This window comes from Ailuropoda melanoleuca, chromosome 1, assembly GCF_002007445.2.
Source record: "Ailuropoda melanoleuca isolate Jingjing chromosome 1, ASM200744v2, whole genome shotgun sequence".
NCBI lineage: Eukaryota > Metazoa > Chordata > Mammalia > Carnivora > Ursidae > Ailuropoda > Ailuropoda melanoleuca.
This window is the reverse complement of record NC_048218.1, coordinates 170,213,741-170,234,417: the sequence shown is the minus strand read 5'-3', so window position 1 is coordinate 170,234,417 and position 20,677 is coordinate 170,213,741. Positions and strand designations below refer to the sequence as shown.

Sequence of the window (20,677 nt, the reverse complement as noted above, 5' to 3'; positions counted from 1 at the left end):
ATATATATATATATGGAGAAAATATATCTACTTAATAAAAAGAAGGTAGTCATGGTGGAATTGAGAAACAAAAATTGACAAACTGAACAGAGAGACTGAACAGAGAAAAATAGAGAAAACTCAAATTACTAATGAAGAATGAAAGCTCATTGTTACTGACCTTACAAAAATAAAAAGGATTACAAGAGCACACTATGAACAATTGTATATCAACAACCTAGATGATCTACAATGGTCAAATTTCGAGACACACACAAACTCCTGAATCTTACTTACGAAAACATAAAAAATCTGAATATATCTCTAACAAGTAAAGACATTGAATCAGTAATCAAAAAACTTCCCATGAAGGGGGCGCCTGGGTGGCACAGTGGTTAAGCGTCTGCCTTCGGCTCAGGGCGTGATCCCGGCGTTCTGGGATCGAGCCCCACATCAGGCTCCTCTGCTATGAGCCTACTTCTTCCTCTCCCACTCCCCCAGCTTGTGTTCCCTCTCTCGCTGGCTGTCCCTATCTCTGTCAAATAAATAAATAAAATCTTTAAAAAAAAAAAACAAAAAAAACCTTCCCATGAAGAAAAGATCAGGCCCAGATAACTTCAGTATTGAATTCTACCAAATGTTTGAAGAGGAATTAACACAAATCCTTTACAAAGTTTTCTAAAAAATAGAGAATACTTCCCAGCTCATTCTATAAAGCTATTATTATCCTGATCAAAAAACGAAGACATCATCACAAGAAAAGAAAACCATAGACTAATATCCCTTACAAATATAGACACAAAAATCAACAAAAAATACTAGCAATTGAACCCAACAACATATAAAAAATATTGTACACCATGACCAAGTAGGATTTATCCCAGAAATGCAGGATTGGTTTAACATACAAAAATTAATCAGTGTAATACACCGTATTTATACAACAAAGGACAAAAACCATATGATCATCTCAATAAATGCAGAAGATATGTTTGACAAAATCCAACACCTATTCATATTAAAAATACTCAGTGAACTAGAAATAGAAAGGAATATCCCCAACATGATAAAGGCATCTACAAAAACAGCCACAGCTAACATCATACCAATGGTGAAACAGGTTAGCTGATAAAATGACAAAAAAAATAACTTTACAACCATGTCAAATTCTTTCCCCAACATTTAATTTTAAAAAATTTTAAGCCTTCAGAGAGGTTGCAATAATAATACAATGAACGTTCACATGCCCTTCACCTAGAAACACCAGTTTTTAGTATTTTGTAATACTTTGAGGCAGAGAGAGAGAGAGAGACTTTTTTCTGACCTGTTTAAAACTCATTTGTAGGCATCCTACCCTTAATTAAGCACTTAAGTATATACCTCTTAAGGCTAAGAACACTCTCCTTTTTCCTTTATAACCGCAAGGTAACTGTCACACTCAGGGAATTTTCTATCAATCAGTACTATCGTCAAAAATACAGTCTATCTTTAAATCTTCCCAATTTTCCTAATTATGTCTCTTAAAGTATTTTCTTCAATCCAGGATCTAGTCCGTGCTCATGTGTTGCATTTAGTTGTCATGTCTCTTTCATCTACTTTATCTAGAACGGTTGTCCAAATTTTTATTTTTCTTCACAACACTGACATTTTTTAAGAATCTGGGCCAGTACTGAATTTAGATTTCCTCATAATAAGGTTCAGGTTAAACATTTTTTGTTGGAGTACTACATAGGTAATGTTTCAACCATTACTTAAGATGGCAGGTTTGTTTCTTTAGAATGGTGCTGCTATTTCTTCATTTTTGTGCAAGCAATTTTTGTGGGCAAAATATCAAAAGTATGTTTACCCAAAATTCCTCTGTATCAGTAACTTCTCAAAAAATCACAGAACAGCAAGCCCTAAAATGGTCATGACTCAAAGGGTCAGTTTACAGTTCATAAAGGGATAAGCAGTATGAAACCCATATACTTATACACACTGAATTCATTATTTGGTCCAGACAAATCTCTGGAGATTTCTTAATTATCAGTTCCTCTTTTCATGAAACAGACATGTGTCTATTAGTTGCAAACACAGTAGAGTTTGGGGTATAAAACACTAACACACTAGTGAGGCAATGGTGAGCCCTTTCTTGACCCCATTATTTAAAATCACTCTCCACCCCACCCCAACACATTTTCTCCACCTTCTCTGTTTTGCTTTTCTCCTTAACATTTTTGACTCTTTGACATTCATATATTTCACTTTTTCTCCTGGTTGTTGCCTACCTTGCCCACCGGAATGTAGGCCTCATAAGGGTGGACATTTTTATTTTTCTAGCCCTCACTACTGTCCTCCCATCACTTAGAACAGTCAGGCTCTCAAACCCAGTAGGTCCAAAGTAAAAACTGTTATTACATGAATGAGTGAATGAATAGTTTCATTCATTGCATTAAAATATACCAAAGTCAGGGTACCTGGGTGGCTTAGTCAGTTGAGCAGCCAGCTCTTGATTTTGGCTCAGATTATGATTTCAGGGTCCTGGGATCGAGCTTTGTCGGGTTCCACACTCAGCAGGGAGTCTGCTTGAGGATTCTTTCCCTCTCTTTCTCTCTCTTTGCCCCTTCCCCTGCTTGCATGTGTGCTCTCTCTCTCTCTCTCTAAAATAAATAAATCTTTTAAAAATATATGTCAAAGTCACAGGGGCAGAAGAACTTGGGATATTTGAGCCACATAGCTCCTTTTCAAATATAATTTGATCAAGCTGTCTTTAAACTCATCTCTTCTCTCATCAGGATAATCAACATATGAGCTTTTTATAACTCACCAGGTTTGTTACAGAAAAAGATTACAAATGGGTCATTTAGTAGATCAGAAAAAATGAACACAATTATTAACCAATCTGTGACAAATACAAAACACTTACAGATCTTGACTATAAAGTTCTGGATAGGATACCCTCCACTAGAGGGTTTGGGAAGGTCTCCAACTTGCTTACCATCATGGTTATCTTTGAAGTTTTGAGGAAGTGGGAGAAATCAAAGAGGTATTTAGAAGAAGAAAATAGAAAGTTTAAAAAAAAAAAGAAAGAAAGGACTGGAGAATAAAATGAGTTCTCTATGGCCTCCCTCCTCCCTCCATCATGTCTTTCCATCACCCCCAAGCCCCAGGCTTATGCTTAGTTTAACATCAGCCTTTAAAGTGCATTTGGACTCATTCAATGAGCACTGTGGGAAGGTCAGAAAGAAAATAGTCAATAGACTGGATATCGTCTTCCTATTTAGATTATAAGGTCAGAACTGAGGGTCTCAGAAGGAAAGCCTCTTCACAAGAAAGGAGAAACTGATTTCAGGCAAAATATCCTTTCTCTGAATAAATCCAAAAGTTCTTGTCAAATTATATCTTTTATAAACACTCAAATGGTATAAACCAATAAGTATGGTAAAGTTTTTTCACATTAATTAAAATTTGAGAGTACAAGAATTATTACATAATAAAAATAAGGTTTAAGAACCTTCCTATATTTGATTCTTTTTTTATGGAGGTACGACATACCTTTTTAAAGTTTGAGATCGTTGGTTTTAATCCAAAACTCTTACCAAACTTTAAACTAACCACAGGACCTTCTTAACTTAGAATTCTAAATTCTCATTCACCAATGGCACGTTCTCAGCATATGAAACCCATTGTGTTCCACACCCAGGAGGGTAAAGGGAAGTTGAAATGGGATTCATTGCCTAGAAACTTCGATCTTGAGTTCTGACTCTTAAACTGTTGACAAAGGTTTAATTTCCTCTCTGGGAACATGTAAGAAAATGGTAAGAGGCCACTCCACTGCTAGAAAGAATGACTTAGTGTGAAATATATTTATGGTCATTGCCAATTTTATGTTCAGGGACTAAGAGCAGACAGGGAGAAAGGAAAGAGATACTGAGAGCTCCTTGCTAGCCTCTACACTACAAGTTAGAAAATCCTGAGAGCCCCTTTGACACCGAAGACTTCCCTCCTGCTGAGGCCTTCAAAACTTCACCTTCTTGGAGAAAAAATAAGTAAGACAAAAGAAAGTTTTTTGGCTTCTAAATTAGACTGGCCTTTCCTCTGAAGAGCCAGGCAGCCGCTGCGCCAGACTCGGGCGTCTGGCAAGCTCTCTGCAGCCGGAGGATCACATCACACTGTTTGGCTGCACAAGCCCATGGTTAGCGCTGCTCTCCACACGAATGCAGCCAACAAGAGCCCTTCTTACCATTCAGCCTTGACCCTGTGCACATGTTCACAACGTTCTCAAGCACCGTGCTGAAACTGAACAGGAAAGATTTGTTTGAAGATTTATAAAGATAGAGGCGGTCATCCAACCCGCCCCCATTAAATATTCAAGTTGAGAGTTCCTAAATTTTGAGAATTTCTAAGTATCTACTTCCAAAGAAGGAAAAGTATTCGAGAACTCTGCTTGAATTTGAATTTGAATCTGCTCTAACATTCCAACAAGTCACCATTTAAAATTGAGCAGTGTCTGTGTTTGAGGGCACTGACCAGACTCCCACTGGGGTCTAGCTGACCTGGACAACAATGTAAGAGTCTGTTAGTGGGTCTTCCAAACCAGAAAAAAGCTAATGCATAGATGATTTGATTGTATTTTCCAAATTAAGCTACTTATCTTGAGCAGGATGGTATTCAGAACTTTCACAAATTTTAATCAACTGTTGGTAAATACTATGATTGGAATTCTGCTTAGAAATACCAAAGGCTTGGTATTGTTCATCCATTTATCCATTTAGCAAATATTTGTTGACTGCCTACTATGTGCTAAATCTGTTTTAGTAGTAGGAATACAGCAATAACAAAACAGTGTCCCTGACCTAACAGCGTTTATATTCCACTAGGGCAGGGGGAAAAAGAGAATGATAGAGAAAAAACCAAGTTTATCAAGATAGCAATTAAAAAGCTACAGGAAAAAACAGACAAGAGCAATTTGACAAGGAGTATCAGATGGCAGAGGGAGTTGGTAGCAAAGTAGAGTCACCATTTTAGATGGCATTGGTGAGGAAAGACCTCACTAAGAAGGTGACATTCAGGCAAAGTCTTGAAGGAGATGAAAGAGCCAGACCTGGACATCCGGGGAAGAACATTCCAGGCAGACGGGTCCACAAATACAAAAGACCTGAGATGAGTGTGTGCCTGACGTGTTTGAGGAATCACGAGAAGCCTAGTGTGTCTGAAAAGGTGTATGTGAGGGGAAAGCATTGAAAGATAAGGTTGGGGGTGGAGCTTTAGCTTTAACTCTGAAAAGGAAAGGATACCAACGGAAGACTCTGAGCAGAAGGAGGCAAATCCTTAGAAAGGATTATTCTGATAACTAACTTCCATTTTTACTTCATCCTGGTTTCTTGGCACAATATGAACCTAGCAGACCACAAATAGATTATCAGTATGGCATGTAATGGTACTGGGCAGGAGGGAAGGTCCTGCTGAATATGAATGTGGGACCTGCTTCTTCTGTACCTTTCAGCATTGGTTACACCTGTGCTGTCCAACATGGTAGCCACTCCCCATGGGGCTACTGAGTACTTGAAATGTGGCTAGTCTGAAATAAGAATGGCTTTAAGTATGAAATACACACCAGAAGTTGAAAATGTAGTATGAAAAAAGAAAAAAAAGAATGTAAAATGCCCCATTAAGATTTAAGATTTATATAATGCTTATATATTGAAATGATTTTGGTATACAATGGGTTAAATATAGTATATCATGAAATTTATTTCACCTGTTTCTTTCTTATTTCTTTCAATGTGGCTACTAGAAAATTAAAAATTGGAAATGTGGCTCACTTTCTATTTTCATTGGACAGAGCTGGGTTGGAATACTACTAGAACAGTGCTTAGAATTTCCCAAGGTGGCTAAGGAGACTGAGCAGCTCCTTAAATGATGAGAAAGAATGACTCAGACTGAAGAATACTGTTCCCTTTGAGCAAAAAGAAAGGCACTGGCATTTCAAGGCAAAGAGGCAGCTTGCTCATGCCACCTTGTGTAGGAAGGGCAATAATCAGACACCAAGAAGTTATCTGGTAGGTTTCTTCTCAGGAAACCAATCCAGGAAGTTCTGCTTTAAAATATTTAGGTTTGATATACAAATGAATGTCCTAAATTCAAACAGGTTACCATTGAAAGGACTATAACTAAAAATTATTCAGCCCTGCAAGAAAGGGAAGGCATCTATTAAGTGCTATCACTAGGCAGGACACTTTGTATGTACCATCCCATGAAACCCTCACAGCCATCTGGGACTTCTTTTATTTAAATAAGAAAAAAAATGGGGGTGGGGGTGTTTGGGGCCCCAAATCCCCAAATTTCCTTTGAAATCTTTGATTTTATTTTTACAACAAGAAGCAAGAGATCCTTATCTTTTCCATTTTGCATAAAACTCTTCTGGCATGGAATAGCTTTGTAGGTCCTGTTTGCTATGGCAACCATATTTATAGATGGAGGAATAAAACATAAGGTTCCTGGATATTTTTTGCCAAGAAACGGTCCCTTATTTTATGAATGAAGAAAGTGAGGCTCAGAGGTACATTCATTTGCTAGAGAAGCAGAGCTGAATTAAACTCCAAAGACTATGTCCTCCCACCAGAGCCCACAGGCCAGATCCCGGGGGGAATACACAGAAGTCACCTGTTATCCCCTGACTCTATTAATACTATGGCCATGGTTACCCCACCCAATGGAAAACTCAAGCCTCTTCTGTACCAACACTGGACAATACCTGGGATGAGAAAGAAACAAGAGTTAACATGGAGAAAGAAGCAACACTTAACATCTGCACAGGTCTCAAGGAACAAACACAGCTGAAAAGGCCAGGGGACTCTCCTTAGAGAACCTTTAAACTCTTCCAGAAAACCCTCAATCTCATACTACTTGATTTTATACTAATGTGGAAAGATGGCAAACCACAGAAATGCCTTTCCATCTCTGAACAACGAAGCTAGGGTTGTATAATAAGCTACAAGCTACATATTTAGCAACAGGAGTGATAGAACCCAGCCACTGGAGTTCTATTCTATTCCTGGCTCTCACTACCATCATATTGTACTGTCTTACCATTATGTTGGAGGGAAAAAGAAAAGCTAGGACTATATTTCTAATCATTGTTCTGCAAATAAAACCCACAAATACATTTCATGAGTGAAGACCTTCATGAGATCCAAAACGCACGAGAGCCTCTTCCTCCTCATTCTAGACTTACTGAAAGCACCAGACATGTTTTGATGTTTCAAAGAAGCTTTATGACTGAAGAGTCACAAATAGCTTGTCTTTTTAGTTTTTAAATATAACTTGTGTTATAGCTACAATAATAGGTAGATTTTTTTGCATCTCTGAATATAATTTATAATAATATTAACTATTTAAAAATATATGTGACTGTGCACTTGTCAAAACTCACAGCTATGTATAACAAAGGGAGCCAACTTAATTATGAATAAATTAAAAATTAATGCATTAATTTTTTTAAAAAGCAAACTCTAAAATGTAATGATGACTTATTATTATATTAGAAAAAATAATTCTATTAACTGGTATTTAGTCTGTCAAATAACTTGCTTCCTGGGAAAACTAAGAGCTTTTCTGAGTCAGGAAATTATGGAACTGAAAAGGTTCTAACAAGCCCTTGTTTTACTTATGAGGAAACAGAGTCTCAGAGAGGTTAATGGGAAGGCTCTGGGTCACAAACTGGCCCGTGACAGAGGCAGGAGAGGACTCCAGTTCTCCTCAGGCTGGCCAGTGACCTTTGCCCACAACGATGCCCCCAAGGGAGACAGAACACATCTGCATGCTCTAAAACCATCCAGAACAATATAGAAGCTAAGACAAAACTTTTAAAAATACGAAAAACTTCATTGTACTTTTCCTAGCGCTTAGTCAAATGCTTTTACTTAACTGATATAAGTTCAGAGTAAATATCCAGTTTGGTTATAAATGAAATCTTGCTTCAATATATGAAAATTTTTGCATTGGAAAAAATCCTTACAGCCTGATGTTTTTCTGGCATGCGTTCTGTTCTTTCAGCTAGTGTGCTTAGTTATTAAAGACAGCTGTGTCCATTGCTTATGAATATTATGGATGCTGAAAAACTAATAACAAAACCAAAAATTCTCAAGAGTCCCCTCCCTCTCCTTTTCTTGAACTTGAAGCTGAAAAGAAACACATTTTCCACCAATGTCAAGAACTGTCACTCCTGTCATCTACCAATCACATTCATAAATTCAGATTGGTGAGGGAAAAGAACCCTAAAGTCAACACCGCCCTACAACCAAGACGTGAAAGTATATTAAAACTTGTTTTGTCAGGTTAAAGCATGAAAAAAAGCAAGATGTGTATCAGTATGAATGATATGATGAGAGATTTTTCATACTCATTTTGAAATTAAAAAGTAGCTTTTCTATTATTGAATTTTCATTCTTTTTTTTTTAAAGATCTTATTATTTATTCAGCAGAGATAGAGACAGCCAGCGAGAGAGGGAACACAAGCAGGGGAAGTGGGAGAGGAAGAAGCAGGCTCATAGCAGAGGAGCCTGACGTGGGGCTCGATCCCATAACGCTGGGATCAAGCCCTGAGCCGAAGGCAGACGCTTAACCGCTGTGCCACCCAGGCGCCCCTGAATTTTCATTCTTAAAATACAACTGAAGTATACTGCCGTATAATGGGTAACTGCTTTTATTGATGTTTGACTACATTACAAATTTATATTTAATCGGAGCAAAAATGAAACTGAGACCTTTTTCCCCTCACTAAAGAAAATGTCATGGACAAACTATGGCCATTCTTTTGTTTGTTAGTTATGAGTAACAGTTTTTCCTTGTGTTTAACTCCAGCAATATTCAGAGGTTTAAAAAGTCCCTGCATAGGACATCTGGAACAAAATATTGTTAATCATGATCACATTGTCTCATTCTGATGCGTATCACAGAGAACAGAAGAGGCACTAGGCAAAACAGCAGTGCACAGAATTATGTGATAGATAGTGTTTGACACTGGATATAACTCTGGGTTGTTTATACATTTCATGGTGCTCCTTGCACAGACGGTTCATCCAGATCCTGGAGGCCTGTCCCCTTTCCAAATACCAAAATCTGCTCAATATTTCAAGCTGGCCCTTCTAAACCACAGTAAGAATTTAGGTGGGTTTACAAGGGATGATTCACTGAACTGACTCAGTGTAGGCTCAGAGATGGGCTTTAGAAGACAGTGTTGGATGTATTCAGGGGAAATATTCTTCTGTGTGTCTGTGATCTGGTATCCCCCCAATCTCTGGGAGGACGGTGGCTCCCTGCGATCCAAACACATTGTTGCTTACATTAAACAAATGGTACCATTTAAAATTCCACTCAAAGGGAATGGTGGTAATTGAAGCCATTCACAGGACCACAAAAGCACAGCCACCCTCCAAATTGAACATTTGAATGACATTTAAAAGGTACCAAAATGCGTAATCAATTCATTCAAAAGATAATTCTTTTTTTTTAAACTAGGAAAGAAATTTTTATTTTTTTTTATTTTTTCCTTCTTCTCTACTAACATAATAAAAAATCATTAAAAAAAAAGAAAAAAAGAGAAAAAAGATAATTCTTGAATATCTAGCATGCACAGAACTCTGGGATGGTTATTCAAGGAGAGACCAAGACGGCAATGAAAGTGAATTATGCCACTTTACTGAAACAGGCTATCATGCCAAGATACTGGTGAGAACCAAAGCGGGACAGCTCCAGGAGGACTGGAAATGACAGGGAAAATGGAAGCAGGAGGGAATGGAAAAGAGATGGAAGAGCAAAGGGAGTGGAGTGGGAGCCATGAAGCAGAACCAAGGAGACAAGCAAATAGAGGAGCAAGACCCATGGTACCAAATTTTTAAAGAAATCAAGTTCTCATGATAATAACGGAGAAAAGGTCAAAAATGTCTGGAAATAGTCGAAAGTATCACAACGCTAATATTTTATTCTACTTTGTTGACAAAATGGGATATTTCTTTTCACTTTTATTAATGCGTGTTTCCTTTCCCATCCTCCCATATCACAGGGAGATACTTTCTGACACTTGTCCTCCCATGACGCTAAGGATTCAGAGCTCACCCCACCCCATCCTTACCTCTTCACACCGCCACTCAGATGTCTCCTCTCTAGTTTTTTTTTTTAAAGTTCTTTAGAGTGCATTCTCTTCCCTCTACAGGTTTATCATAAACCCTCCTGTCACTATGCTATTGAAAGAAAAAAGTGAATATGTAGCTTATTGCCTTCAAGGTTGAAACAAAGTCCCAAGTAGGAAGGTAGAAGCTTCTAGATCATATAACTCATTTTCAAGAACATGGATACTCAAATCAGAAAGTGTAAGACCAGGCATTTAGTCAAATATTTACTGTTTCCTATGTGCAAGACACTGCAGTCAAAGGTCTAAGGTACCTTATGCCACAAGAAACAAAATCTAAAACATGGAAGGAGGGAAGGTAGGAAAGGATGGGAACAAGAGCCCAGATGGAAGAACAGGCCTGGAAAGCAGGAGGAATCTTTCTCAAGCTCAGCCAAGAGAGAAAAAGAAAGCTATGAGGAGTCAGAGAGGTGGGAGGCTGCAGAGCCATGGAGTAGGGAGGGGGATTGTAGAAACCCAAAGAATAACTTCACTTTAGCCTGGGAACAGGTACAGAAGATCACTATCTCAAAACGAAGGGCTCAGAGATGGAAAGAGAGGAGCTGAAATCAAGAAAAGTCTTGGACTAATTAAATTTGGGAGCTAACAATGTTGATTCACTTTTCTCTTTATTAATATATTTGGATCAAGATTTGAAGAGAAAAGACTGGAAGAACACACAGGATTTCTGCAAACTCTGCCATTATCCAACATTCAATATACACACTAAGGTCAAACTACACTCACAGCATTTTTTTCAGTGTTTTAAAAAACACACCTTAACATAACTAGGAGAAGATGAATATCCTTCACACATACATAAACTTCAATAGTACTTTAACCAGTCAATAGAAAAATGAGAAATAAAAACATAAGTTACAGAATAAACACAACTGACTAACTGATGTATGAAAAATGTTCAGTTCCAGAAGTCAAATGCCAATGAAAACAAAGTTCTCAAGTGGAAAAACAGTTTTGGTGCAGGAATATATACACCTATATGCTGTAGATTAAAGTCGAAATTGGGACATCACTTACATAAGGTATTTTAGCAATATACACACACATACACACAGCAACAGTATTAGTTTTTTAATACCAAAAAAAAAAAAGAATAAATAAATCATAGTACACTGATGGAATACTATGTAGCTATTAAAAATAATTTTCAATTTTCAATGACTTTTTAATGAAATGGAGATACGTTCACAATATGATGATAAGTGCAAATAACAGTGTATAGGATGTGATCCTACCTAATTATATAACTATATGTAAACATGGAGAATAAAGGTTGGAAGGAAATATATCAAATCATATTAACAGTGGTTATCTTCGAATTACACAGTTGTTTCTATTTTTCAATCCATCTGGAATTAATATAATTACCATTTATTTTATAGTTAGCACATATTATCATATAATATCATCTTATACTTTGCATACAAGAAAAGTGCTGCATAATCATTTGATTTGGGGTTTATTTATTTTTTTATTATTTTTTAAAAGATTTTATTTATTTATTTGACAGAGATAGAGAAGGCCAGAGAGAGAGGGAACACAAGCAGGGGGAGTGGGAGAGGAAGAAGCAGGCTCTTCGCAGAGGAACCTGATGTGGGGCTCGATCCCATAATGCCGGGATCACACCCTGAGCCAAAGGCAGACGCTTAACCGCTGTGCCACCCAGGCACCCCTGGGGTTTATTTTTAATACACCCAAATCAATAAACTATAATTGTCTGGAGATAAAAAATGAAATCCGCTTCATCTTAGAGTGCTCGGTGACTAATATAACGTCTATCACATACCAGACAATCAGTTAAATGAATCATGATTGGCTGGCTGTAGAGACAAGAGATAAGTGGAAAGGTGGAAGGAGGATTGGCTAACTAGTTGGGAAATTCTTCAGCATTTAGTAAAATCAAGAGCTTTCCTGGGGTTTTTCAGCAATAAAAAGGGCTCATCATGTGACACAACTTAAAGAGAATAAAAGGGAGAGGAAAAAAATTAAAGGAATAATCTTTGCAAGGATAAATGGGAGGAGATTTAACCAACTGAGCTCATTTTCCTACCAGCTCTCAATCTCTATTCCAAACTCCACTCGAATATGTAAATGCATCCACTTCTTAGATGGACAGTGGAAAGCAACTGCTCAAAAACAATTATACATTTGCTTCATTCTACCAGGAGGATGAATCTCCACTCACAGAACCACTCAACATTGTGTCCAGGTGAACCCAACTCCTCTATATAATTTCCAAAGAGGGCTATCCCAAATGCTGCTTCAACTCTGCTGGTGACTACTGCAAGGGATAGACGGGCCCCATCAGATAAACATTTATTTCTATCCATCTTTGGAAGCAGAAGCAGTGAGAATGGCTCTGTCCCAGCAGCTCTCACATTTTCTTTGTGTAGTCATAATTTCTTGGCGAGGAGACACACTATAGATCATAGCATCTCCATTCTCCAACTGATGTGAGGGTAACGGATACGTGTTCTTCATCCACTCTGGCATCACAGTGACATACACTTAGGCTGAACGCCCAAGGCTGAAATCTGGTATGAGTTTAAACTTGCTTAGACTTGTGAACTTCTGAGAGAGGAAGTGTGGGAAGTGTAATTCACACTTCTATTGTGTTTGTACCTCTTGCACCAAAATTGGGGTTCTTTGTAAATGCTCACCTCACTATTATTTATCCCTCAAAAAGTCTGGTTGCTCTTCACTCCATAGATTCAAATGGCATTTCCCACTTAGGTCTACAATCATACACAATATCTCAAAATCACACTGGTTGGTCCGAGGGACGGAGGGTAGATGGGAGAGAAGTGACATGTGGCTTTATAATCACGAAGTTCAAGATTTCAATTCTTCTTAACTCTTTCATCTTAAAGCTATTAAACTTCTCAGAATCTCAGTTTCTTCATCAAAAAAGGGGGCTAATGCTTACCTAGCTTGTAGGACAATTTTGAAAATTAACATTAAATCATTATATGTACCTGGCACCGAGTATACACAGTAAAAGCAGCTATTATTAACAATAATTCCTCTGTAAATAAATCATTTGCTGATCTCTTTTCAAACAATGTGTTCTCCTATGAATGCTCAAATGTCATACAAGACATTTCCTTTCCAAGTATTTTTCCTACTGGGCTCATTTTTAAGATAGTGGCTCCCTATGTAGAAAAATAACGTTATAGGCTGCTTCAGTTATAAATTATATAAAGAAATAAGCATAAGGAAGCTTAGAAACTACAATAAATAAAGACATATGCAGGGATTAAAATCCAGTATTTGGACTGAAAACACATGAGGCAGGGCTGACATAGGATTTAAAATATACAATAGTTATTTCCAGTCTTTTTAACATTAAAAAAATTGAGCTTCCTGTTGCTTTCAGGAACTCATTGAAAGTACTCAACTAGTAATATAGATAACTCATCTAGGCTCATGAACTCTTTAAGACATACCTTGGAGCCCATGCCTCACTCTCCCTACCAATTCTAGACTAGTATACCATACTAGTATATCAGTATACCAATCCAAATCAAGACCTTACAGTGAAAAACCCACCCTAAACTAGATGCCCCCCCCAAAACTTAAATAAATATCTCACCTCTGCCTTCTTCCTTCTAAGACATTATTTTAAGGTTCTGTCAAGGTAATGATCAATAAATGCAGTAAGCAATACACTTGGTTTTGCTTTATAAATGGGTCATTTTGGTGATATTTCCAAGAAGCAAGAATTTGACACTCCCATAACAATATTTGCACAATTACGGATTCAATCTAAAGAGAATGGCATTACAATAGACCTTCCAATAGAAGTCTTAGCTGACAGATCACAGGTGCTCAGATTCACTCTAACGTAAAAGACCACGATTCAGAACTTCATGGTCTAGCCAAAGACAGGTATAATACCAGCCACTTTTCTAAGCAAGTTGGAGTCCCCTCCTAGTGGTCAAGTGTTATCCAGACCTTAAAGAAAAGACTCTTTTTTTCAACTGACTGTTCAAAACCAAGAACTTTTTGTACTCAAGGTGATGGTACATCCACAATGCAAAACAGAACACTGCAGCAATTATACCAGTATTTCAGACTACTTTTGAAAACTATTCTGAGGGCTTGGGGCCCACACTATTTAGATAAACTGCCCACATTAATCCAATTCACTTGATAATTGCTCAATTCTCCAATTTATTGCCCAGATGTAGCCAAAATTCTCCCTGTGGACAAGGAAGATATAATGACAGCCTGGATCTAAAATGTGCCAAATTGTACATATTACAACAAGTCAGGGAGAGGCCCTGTGAGAAGGTTCAGGCACGGGGGGTCCCAAGTCCCCATGTAAGAGGAGCAGCGGTGCAGTTAGGAATGTGGGACTTGGATTGCCGTGGCATTGCGTGACCACAGAGATGAGGAGATGTCCCACTGCTTCCTATTAGAGGGAAGTGCGCTCTGAAGCTGAACACAGTGAAACAGGGAGAGGTCAGGCACGTCTCCCCCTGACTTCAGGGCAAGGTCAGCTCTGAGGGTACAGAATCATGCTCTCTTCCCGAAGCTCTGCCACAGTAAGTGGCCCTGAACATTGGCAAGTGCTTCCTGCAGCTTCATCTTCCTGCTGCCATGAGTAGTAGGAATATTTGAAGCTTAAGGAGCACTTTCCAAAGAAGACATCTCCAGGGAAGTCATCCGCATTCCATACAAAGCAATTTATTATAAGAGCTACAGCAGCTGAACATAAATCCATCTTCTTTTCTGAGCTCATCTACCGTGATGTGCATCTCTCTATTCCCTGCTGAACTTACAAAGACTAAATGTGCAGGGGGAAACTAAAGTCACAGAGTGGGGAGAGAGGTAATGGGGAAAGAAAAGAAAATCAAAGTCAGCATTCATTTGTTCATGAATTCACCAATTATTGTGCATGCCCATTTTATATCAAACAGTAAGGATAAAAACCATTGTACCCTCATGGAGTTAAATAAAATCATCACGAATAAAAGAAATCTAATTATAAATCATTTTAAATGTTTGGGAAGTAAAGTATGGGCTGCTCTAAAAGGTCTAGCAACATGAGCTGATCTCATCTTGAGAATCAGATCAAGCTTCCCTAAAGAAGGAATGTTTGGGCTCCCAAGTGTGGGATGAGTGGGTGTTAGCTAGGTATGGGGGATGATAGGGAGAAGAAAGGAGAGAAGAAAAGGCAGCCCAGGTAAAGGCCATGAGGTATTGGACCAGGGCTCCTCAAACTTTATCTGGCAAGTAAATACCCCTAGGATCTTATTAAACTGCAGACTTCAATTCAATAGGTCTGGGATAGGGCTTGGGATTCTGCATTTCTAACAGTCTCTCACATGAGACCAACGCTGCTGGTTGGGTCCAGACTTTGAGTAGCGAGGACTCTGAGGATCTGCCCAGACGCCAGAGCAGAGAGAACATGAGAGGGCCAAAGATGAGGCCAGAGAGCTTGGCAGAGGTCAGATCATGCCAGGCTGTTCAGATAATCTTAAGGAATTTGGTCTAAGAGGAGAAGGAACCATGAAGATCTCCATTTGCTTTGTTCTCTCCAAATAACCTTCCGAGGAGTTTCACTTTCCCTGGGAGACAGCACTTTGCAATATCTAAAGTGTAAGTGAGAGCAAAGGTGTTTATGGACTTCATGGCTTCTAAGAGCCAATAAAGTACAGCTCCTTCATCACAGACAGCCCATTAACAACCCATGTTTATTAGTAAAAATCCTCTGAACTTAATACGCCTTTGTCAGCAAAAGTAATTGATCTTGGCCAGTTAATTTGGCTGGTTTTGCAGACTGAGGACTTGCCACTCTTTTAAGAGTATCCTACAAACTCTGCGGGCTTTACTCCCTTCAGTAAGGAATTTCCAAGAATGCTGAGCCCATAGGGTTCTTAAAATAGTTTGGTAAAAGAGAACACAAACATCCCTCATTGGCACCTTGGTCTTTAGTCTTACAAGTCTGAAGACGTCGGGTTTTACAGAAATGTCTGTGCCAACTGCCACCCTCCTGTTCTCTGAAAATTTGACTGACTGAACAAAGGCATACAGAACTGTGTGCTGTCCAGTTAGGCAGGTAGTAAAACCTCCAGCTTAAACAAAAAAGAAGCAGATGTGTGCTTTAACCAATGCTTGGTATACTTTATAAACAATTCTTTGCTTCTGTGTTAGGAAAGAATCATCTTCTTTCCATTTTAAAATGAATGTAGGACTTATTCACACTGAACACATGCCATAAGGAATGCACTCCAGTATGACTCAGCCAACTCTATGGAACAGCCAAAGGAACTCGGGTTTTCACACCCCCCCCCATTAGTATAGGGACTCTGGAGAAGTAATTCTCTTGGCTCGCTTATTTATGTAATGGGTAAATGGGGATTATATAGTTTAACAAGTGATAGGAAAGCACCACATTTTCTACTTGAGTCATGATGATATTCACACCTAAAAATGTTAGATGCTCTGCTTCTAGAATAAGTAAGAGCAAGAGATTGTGAAATCCTCTCCAGATATCTTCAAATGTTAGCATGTTCTCAACTGTCTGGAATGCCATATACACTGTCCTGACTTAAATCAAGGATGTAAAATCACGCATAAGGCATTTGTTTCATTATCTAAGGAATCCATCTCAAGAAGATGAAATGTCTTTCTGGTGGTCTGCCCCTGTCACCACATCACAAAAACATGGGTAGACCAATTTTCACAAATTTGGAGAGTGTAACTAAAAGGGTTGGATATAAAATATAAGCCACATGGTACATGCGATATTTACTTGAGAGCGAGGAACACCTCGGAGAGTTGGCAAGTCATCCGTCAGGGCCAACATACACTAGGGATGCTTTGCATGTACAGGATGCCTGAGGTTGTCTCCCAGGCAAACAAAAATCTAATGAGAATGGGATATCTACATACAATAGCAATTCTCCTAGGCAAGAAGGGGCTGGCCAGCTCAGAAGGGCAGAATCGTCACTGGAAGAGAAGAGATCACTGGGTTATAATGTACTGCGTCACAAGACAGCAATACAAAAGAATGCTAACATCACTGAATGCTCACACCGCTAAGTACTGAGGTTAGAAAGACATACGTAAGCAGTCTCAGCTCTTTCCCTCATGGAGCATGCAGTCTAACGTAGACCATAGGAAGACAAACCAGTAATCATGCTACAACCTGCTACCTGGAAGTGTGTGTGTGTGTGTGTGTGTACACACGCGCACGCGTGCATGCTCGAGAGAGAGAGAGAGAGAGAGAGAGAGAGAGTGAGAGAGAGAGAGAGAGAGAAGGAGGAAGCAAAAGACAGTAGGCGAGCTAGCCAGTGATAGCCATGAGCCTCAGGACCACAAATGAGAAAACGTTGCTGCTACCATCTGGGAAACAAAGCGGTCAGTGAGTTCCAGTGGGATGGTGATAACCAACTCTGAGAGCTCAAGCACTCACCAGGTGAAGAAGGAAAAGAAAGAATTCCAGACCAGGCAGCAGTAGGAACAAAGGAAAACATGGGTGCTCCAGTGTTCTAAAGATGTGTGTATGAATATATACATATGGGTATGTGCATGCGTATGCACATATATACTTACGTATTCGGAGATATAAACATATTAATGTGTTGGGGGCACCTGGGTGCCTCAGTTGGTTAAACAACCAACTCTTAATTTCGTCTCAGGCCATGATCTCAGGGTCATGAGACTGAGCCCCTTATCTGGCTACACACTGTGCATGGAGCCTGCTTAAGATTCTCTCTCTCCCTCTGCCTCTCCCAGCTCATGTGTGCTCGCTCCCTCTCTCTCACTTAAAAAAAAATTAAAGTGTAGTTTGTGTGTGTCTATGTACCATAAACACACACAAATGAACATGCCGTAGCTGTGTTGCTGCCCCATGCCGTCCTCCCACACTAAGCTCATGCGTGTGCACACCAGACTTCCAACTGCCGGCACCGATGCTGCTTCCTCTTGCTGCTGAGGCCACTTTGTCACCTGACTGGCAGCTTCATAATGGTACCCAATCAACACCCCTCTGGAGCAAATGGGAATTGCTGTAAACATATCTCCTCTCCCTTACCTCTCAGGCAGGAAATTCTGAGGCACCAATCTCACACTGACTTCCAGAGTTTGCCCAGGAGTGCACTCCACTGAGCACATTGATATTCCCTTGGTGACATCCCCTCCACTGGCTGCCTTCCCTCCTCGTCTCATCACCACACTCCTCAGCCAGCGTCCTAGCTCCCACAGAAACGACTTACATGCAAATCTTTGTCTCAGGGTCTGTTTCTGGGGGAATCCAAACCTAGACATGGACATGTGTGTGTTTGCATTTCTATTTATAGGCATGTTTATATAGACTTGTGTATTTATGTGGATATATACACTCATAGATTTAGACACATACAAACATATACGCACACAGATACCGCGTACATGCTCAAATGCATAAATGTGTTTATATCTCTCACAGGATAGTACTGCTTTCCTTTTTACAGATGCACACTAGGTTACTATATACAGTCTTCTTTTTTTACAGGGGAATCTAGAGCCTACGCCCCTTTCTATAGCCTCCCAGCAGAGCATTTAGCCTTACACTAGTCCTGTGCAAAGCCTTTGTCCAGCTTTGCCCCCTCGGTCAGCAAGACGACCCCTCACTCCTCCTTGCACCTTCCGTGCCAAAGCTTCCAAGCCTGCTTCTGGGCAGCACCCACCAAACTCTGGGCCTCGTGGTCCCAGGGTCAGGCTGTACATTTGCAGTATGACTTCTAACAAACATCTGTGGTTACCACTCTCAAAACAGGACCGTTTGCTGCCAAGACATTATCTTTTTTACCTTTAGTGTACTAGTGACAAAGGGAAAGAATATTTTAAAACCAGGTTATTTTAACAACAAGCTACAAGAAACCATACCTGATGTCTCAAATTTTTGCATTCATGAAAAGAAAAACTGCTCTCATAGCTCTCCTCATATCCATGCCTTCGCACAAATATCCTATCCCCAGGCGAGAGCTCCTTCCTCTCTTCTCCTTAGCCTATTAGCTTCGGGACTGACATAAGTAACATAAGAAAAAGCCACTCACTGCCCCTTAGTGCTAAGGGTGGCAACACAGAGAACTAGAAAGAAAATGGGATTAAGAAATTAGGAAATTAAAATACAGGAATGTAGAAAAGATAGAATATAGGTTTGGAGAAAACTGGCTAGCAGAAAAGGTCAGGCAAATAACATCTTTGGATTTTTATTCCTTCAATTGAAAATGAAAGCAGGACTTCCAGCGGCCTGAACTTGTGTGTTTTGTTCAGCAAGCTTTGTGCTTACAAACACGTGAAATCTGAATACCTTGAACACATTTGAGTTTGTGACCCCTGTATATATAGTTTCTAAACTCATTTCCAGTTCCCGACATTAGATAACTTTGCATGACTGTCATTGGTAAAAGTGCAGGAGGCTTCCATCCTCTTGCCACCTTCTAAATTTCCTCCCCAAGGAGGCTCAGCTGCGTAACCTTTGCACATCTTTTCAGGAAAGGCAATTCACGCAGGTACAGATTTAAAATTTCCTACTGAGGGGCATCTGGGTGGCTCAGTCAGTTAAGCATCTGCCTTTGGCTCAACTCATGATCCCAGGGTCTTGGGATTGAGCCCCACGTCAGACTCCCTGATTGGCAGGGTGCCTGCTTCTCCCTCTCCCTCTGCCCCTCCCCTTGCTTGTGCTGTCTCTCACTCTAATGAATCAATTTAAAAAATCTTTTTAAAAAATTAAATAAATAAAATTTCCTACTGAAATATGCCTTGTTTTCCTTCAATTTACCCAAAGGAATGAGATTAACTTAAAAAAATCATCAGAAAACTTCACCAATATGGAAGAATAAAAATAAGAAATGGGCTTATTATTAATGGCTTATTTATGCAAAAAATAACAGAAAGCTATTAAACATAATTAGCAAGAGAAGAAAAACATGGCCATTGAGTCTGAACATGCAAACTCCTGTCCATCTTCATCAGGAAATCATTTTCATATCTTTGTATATTATTACAGTATTATGGGTATTATACATCTCGTATTATGTGCCTTTTATATATCTCGTCTCTCTCCCTCCCTTCCTTCATTTCTTTCCTTCTTCCACCCCATACAAAAACCATCAGCCTTGGTCATGTTCACTTTAATGTGTGATGTAGGAGGAGGGAAAGATTTTAGAAAAGACATGTACAGGCATGCCACATGTTATGATTCATGATGATCCGCATATGATTCTACTTTGGTGAAATTAGGATATTGGAGTTCTCCATGTATGTTTTTTTACTATTCTGATATGCATACTATATGTTCTTTATTACAAAAGATTTAAAGTTTTAAAAATATATGGTTGTACTAACTCCCTACTGTAAATAACTTGCGGCACTGATTAAGACTAGACTCTCCATCACCACCGTCACCACCACGACCACCAATGATCTGACTCTAAATGTGAAGTACATTAATTAAAAAGATCCCTTTAAAATTATGACATACATCAAGTTCCTTCTTTCATTCCTAAGTACTCGGAAGCTATCCTTGGTATA

General features: G+C 39.2%; 1 protein-coding gene across 2 annotated transcripts in view; it reads right to left on the bottom strand.

The window, feature by feature from the left end:
• The window catches only part of BMPER (BMP binding endothelial regulator), a 248,653-nt gene that overhangs the window by 162,699 nt on the left and 65,277 nt on the right, over positions 1–20,677 (bottom strand). The window lies entirely within an intron of this gene.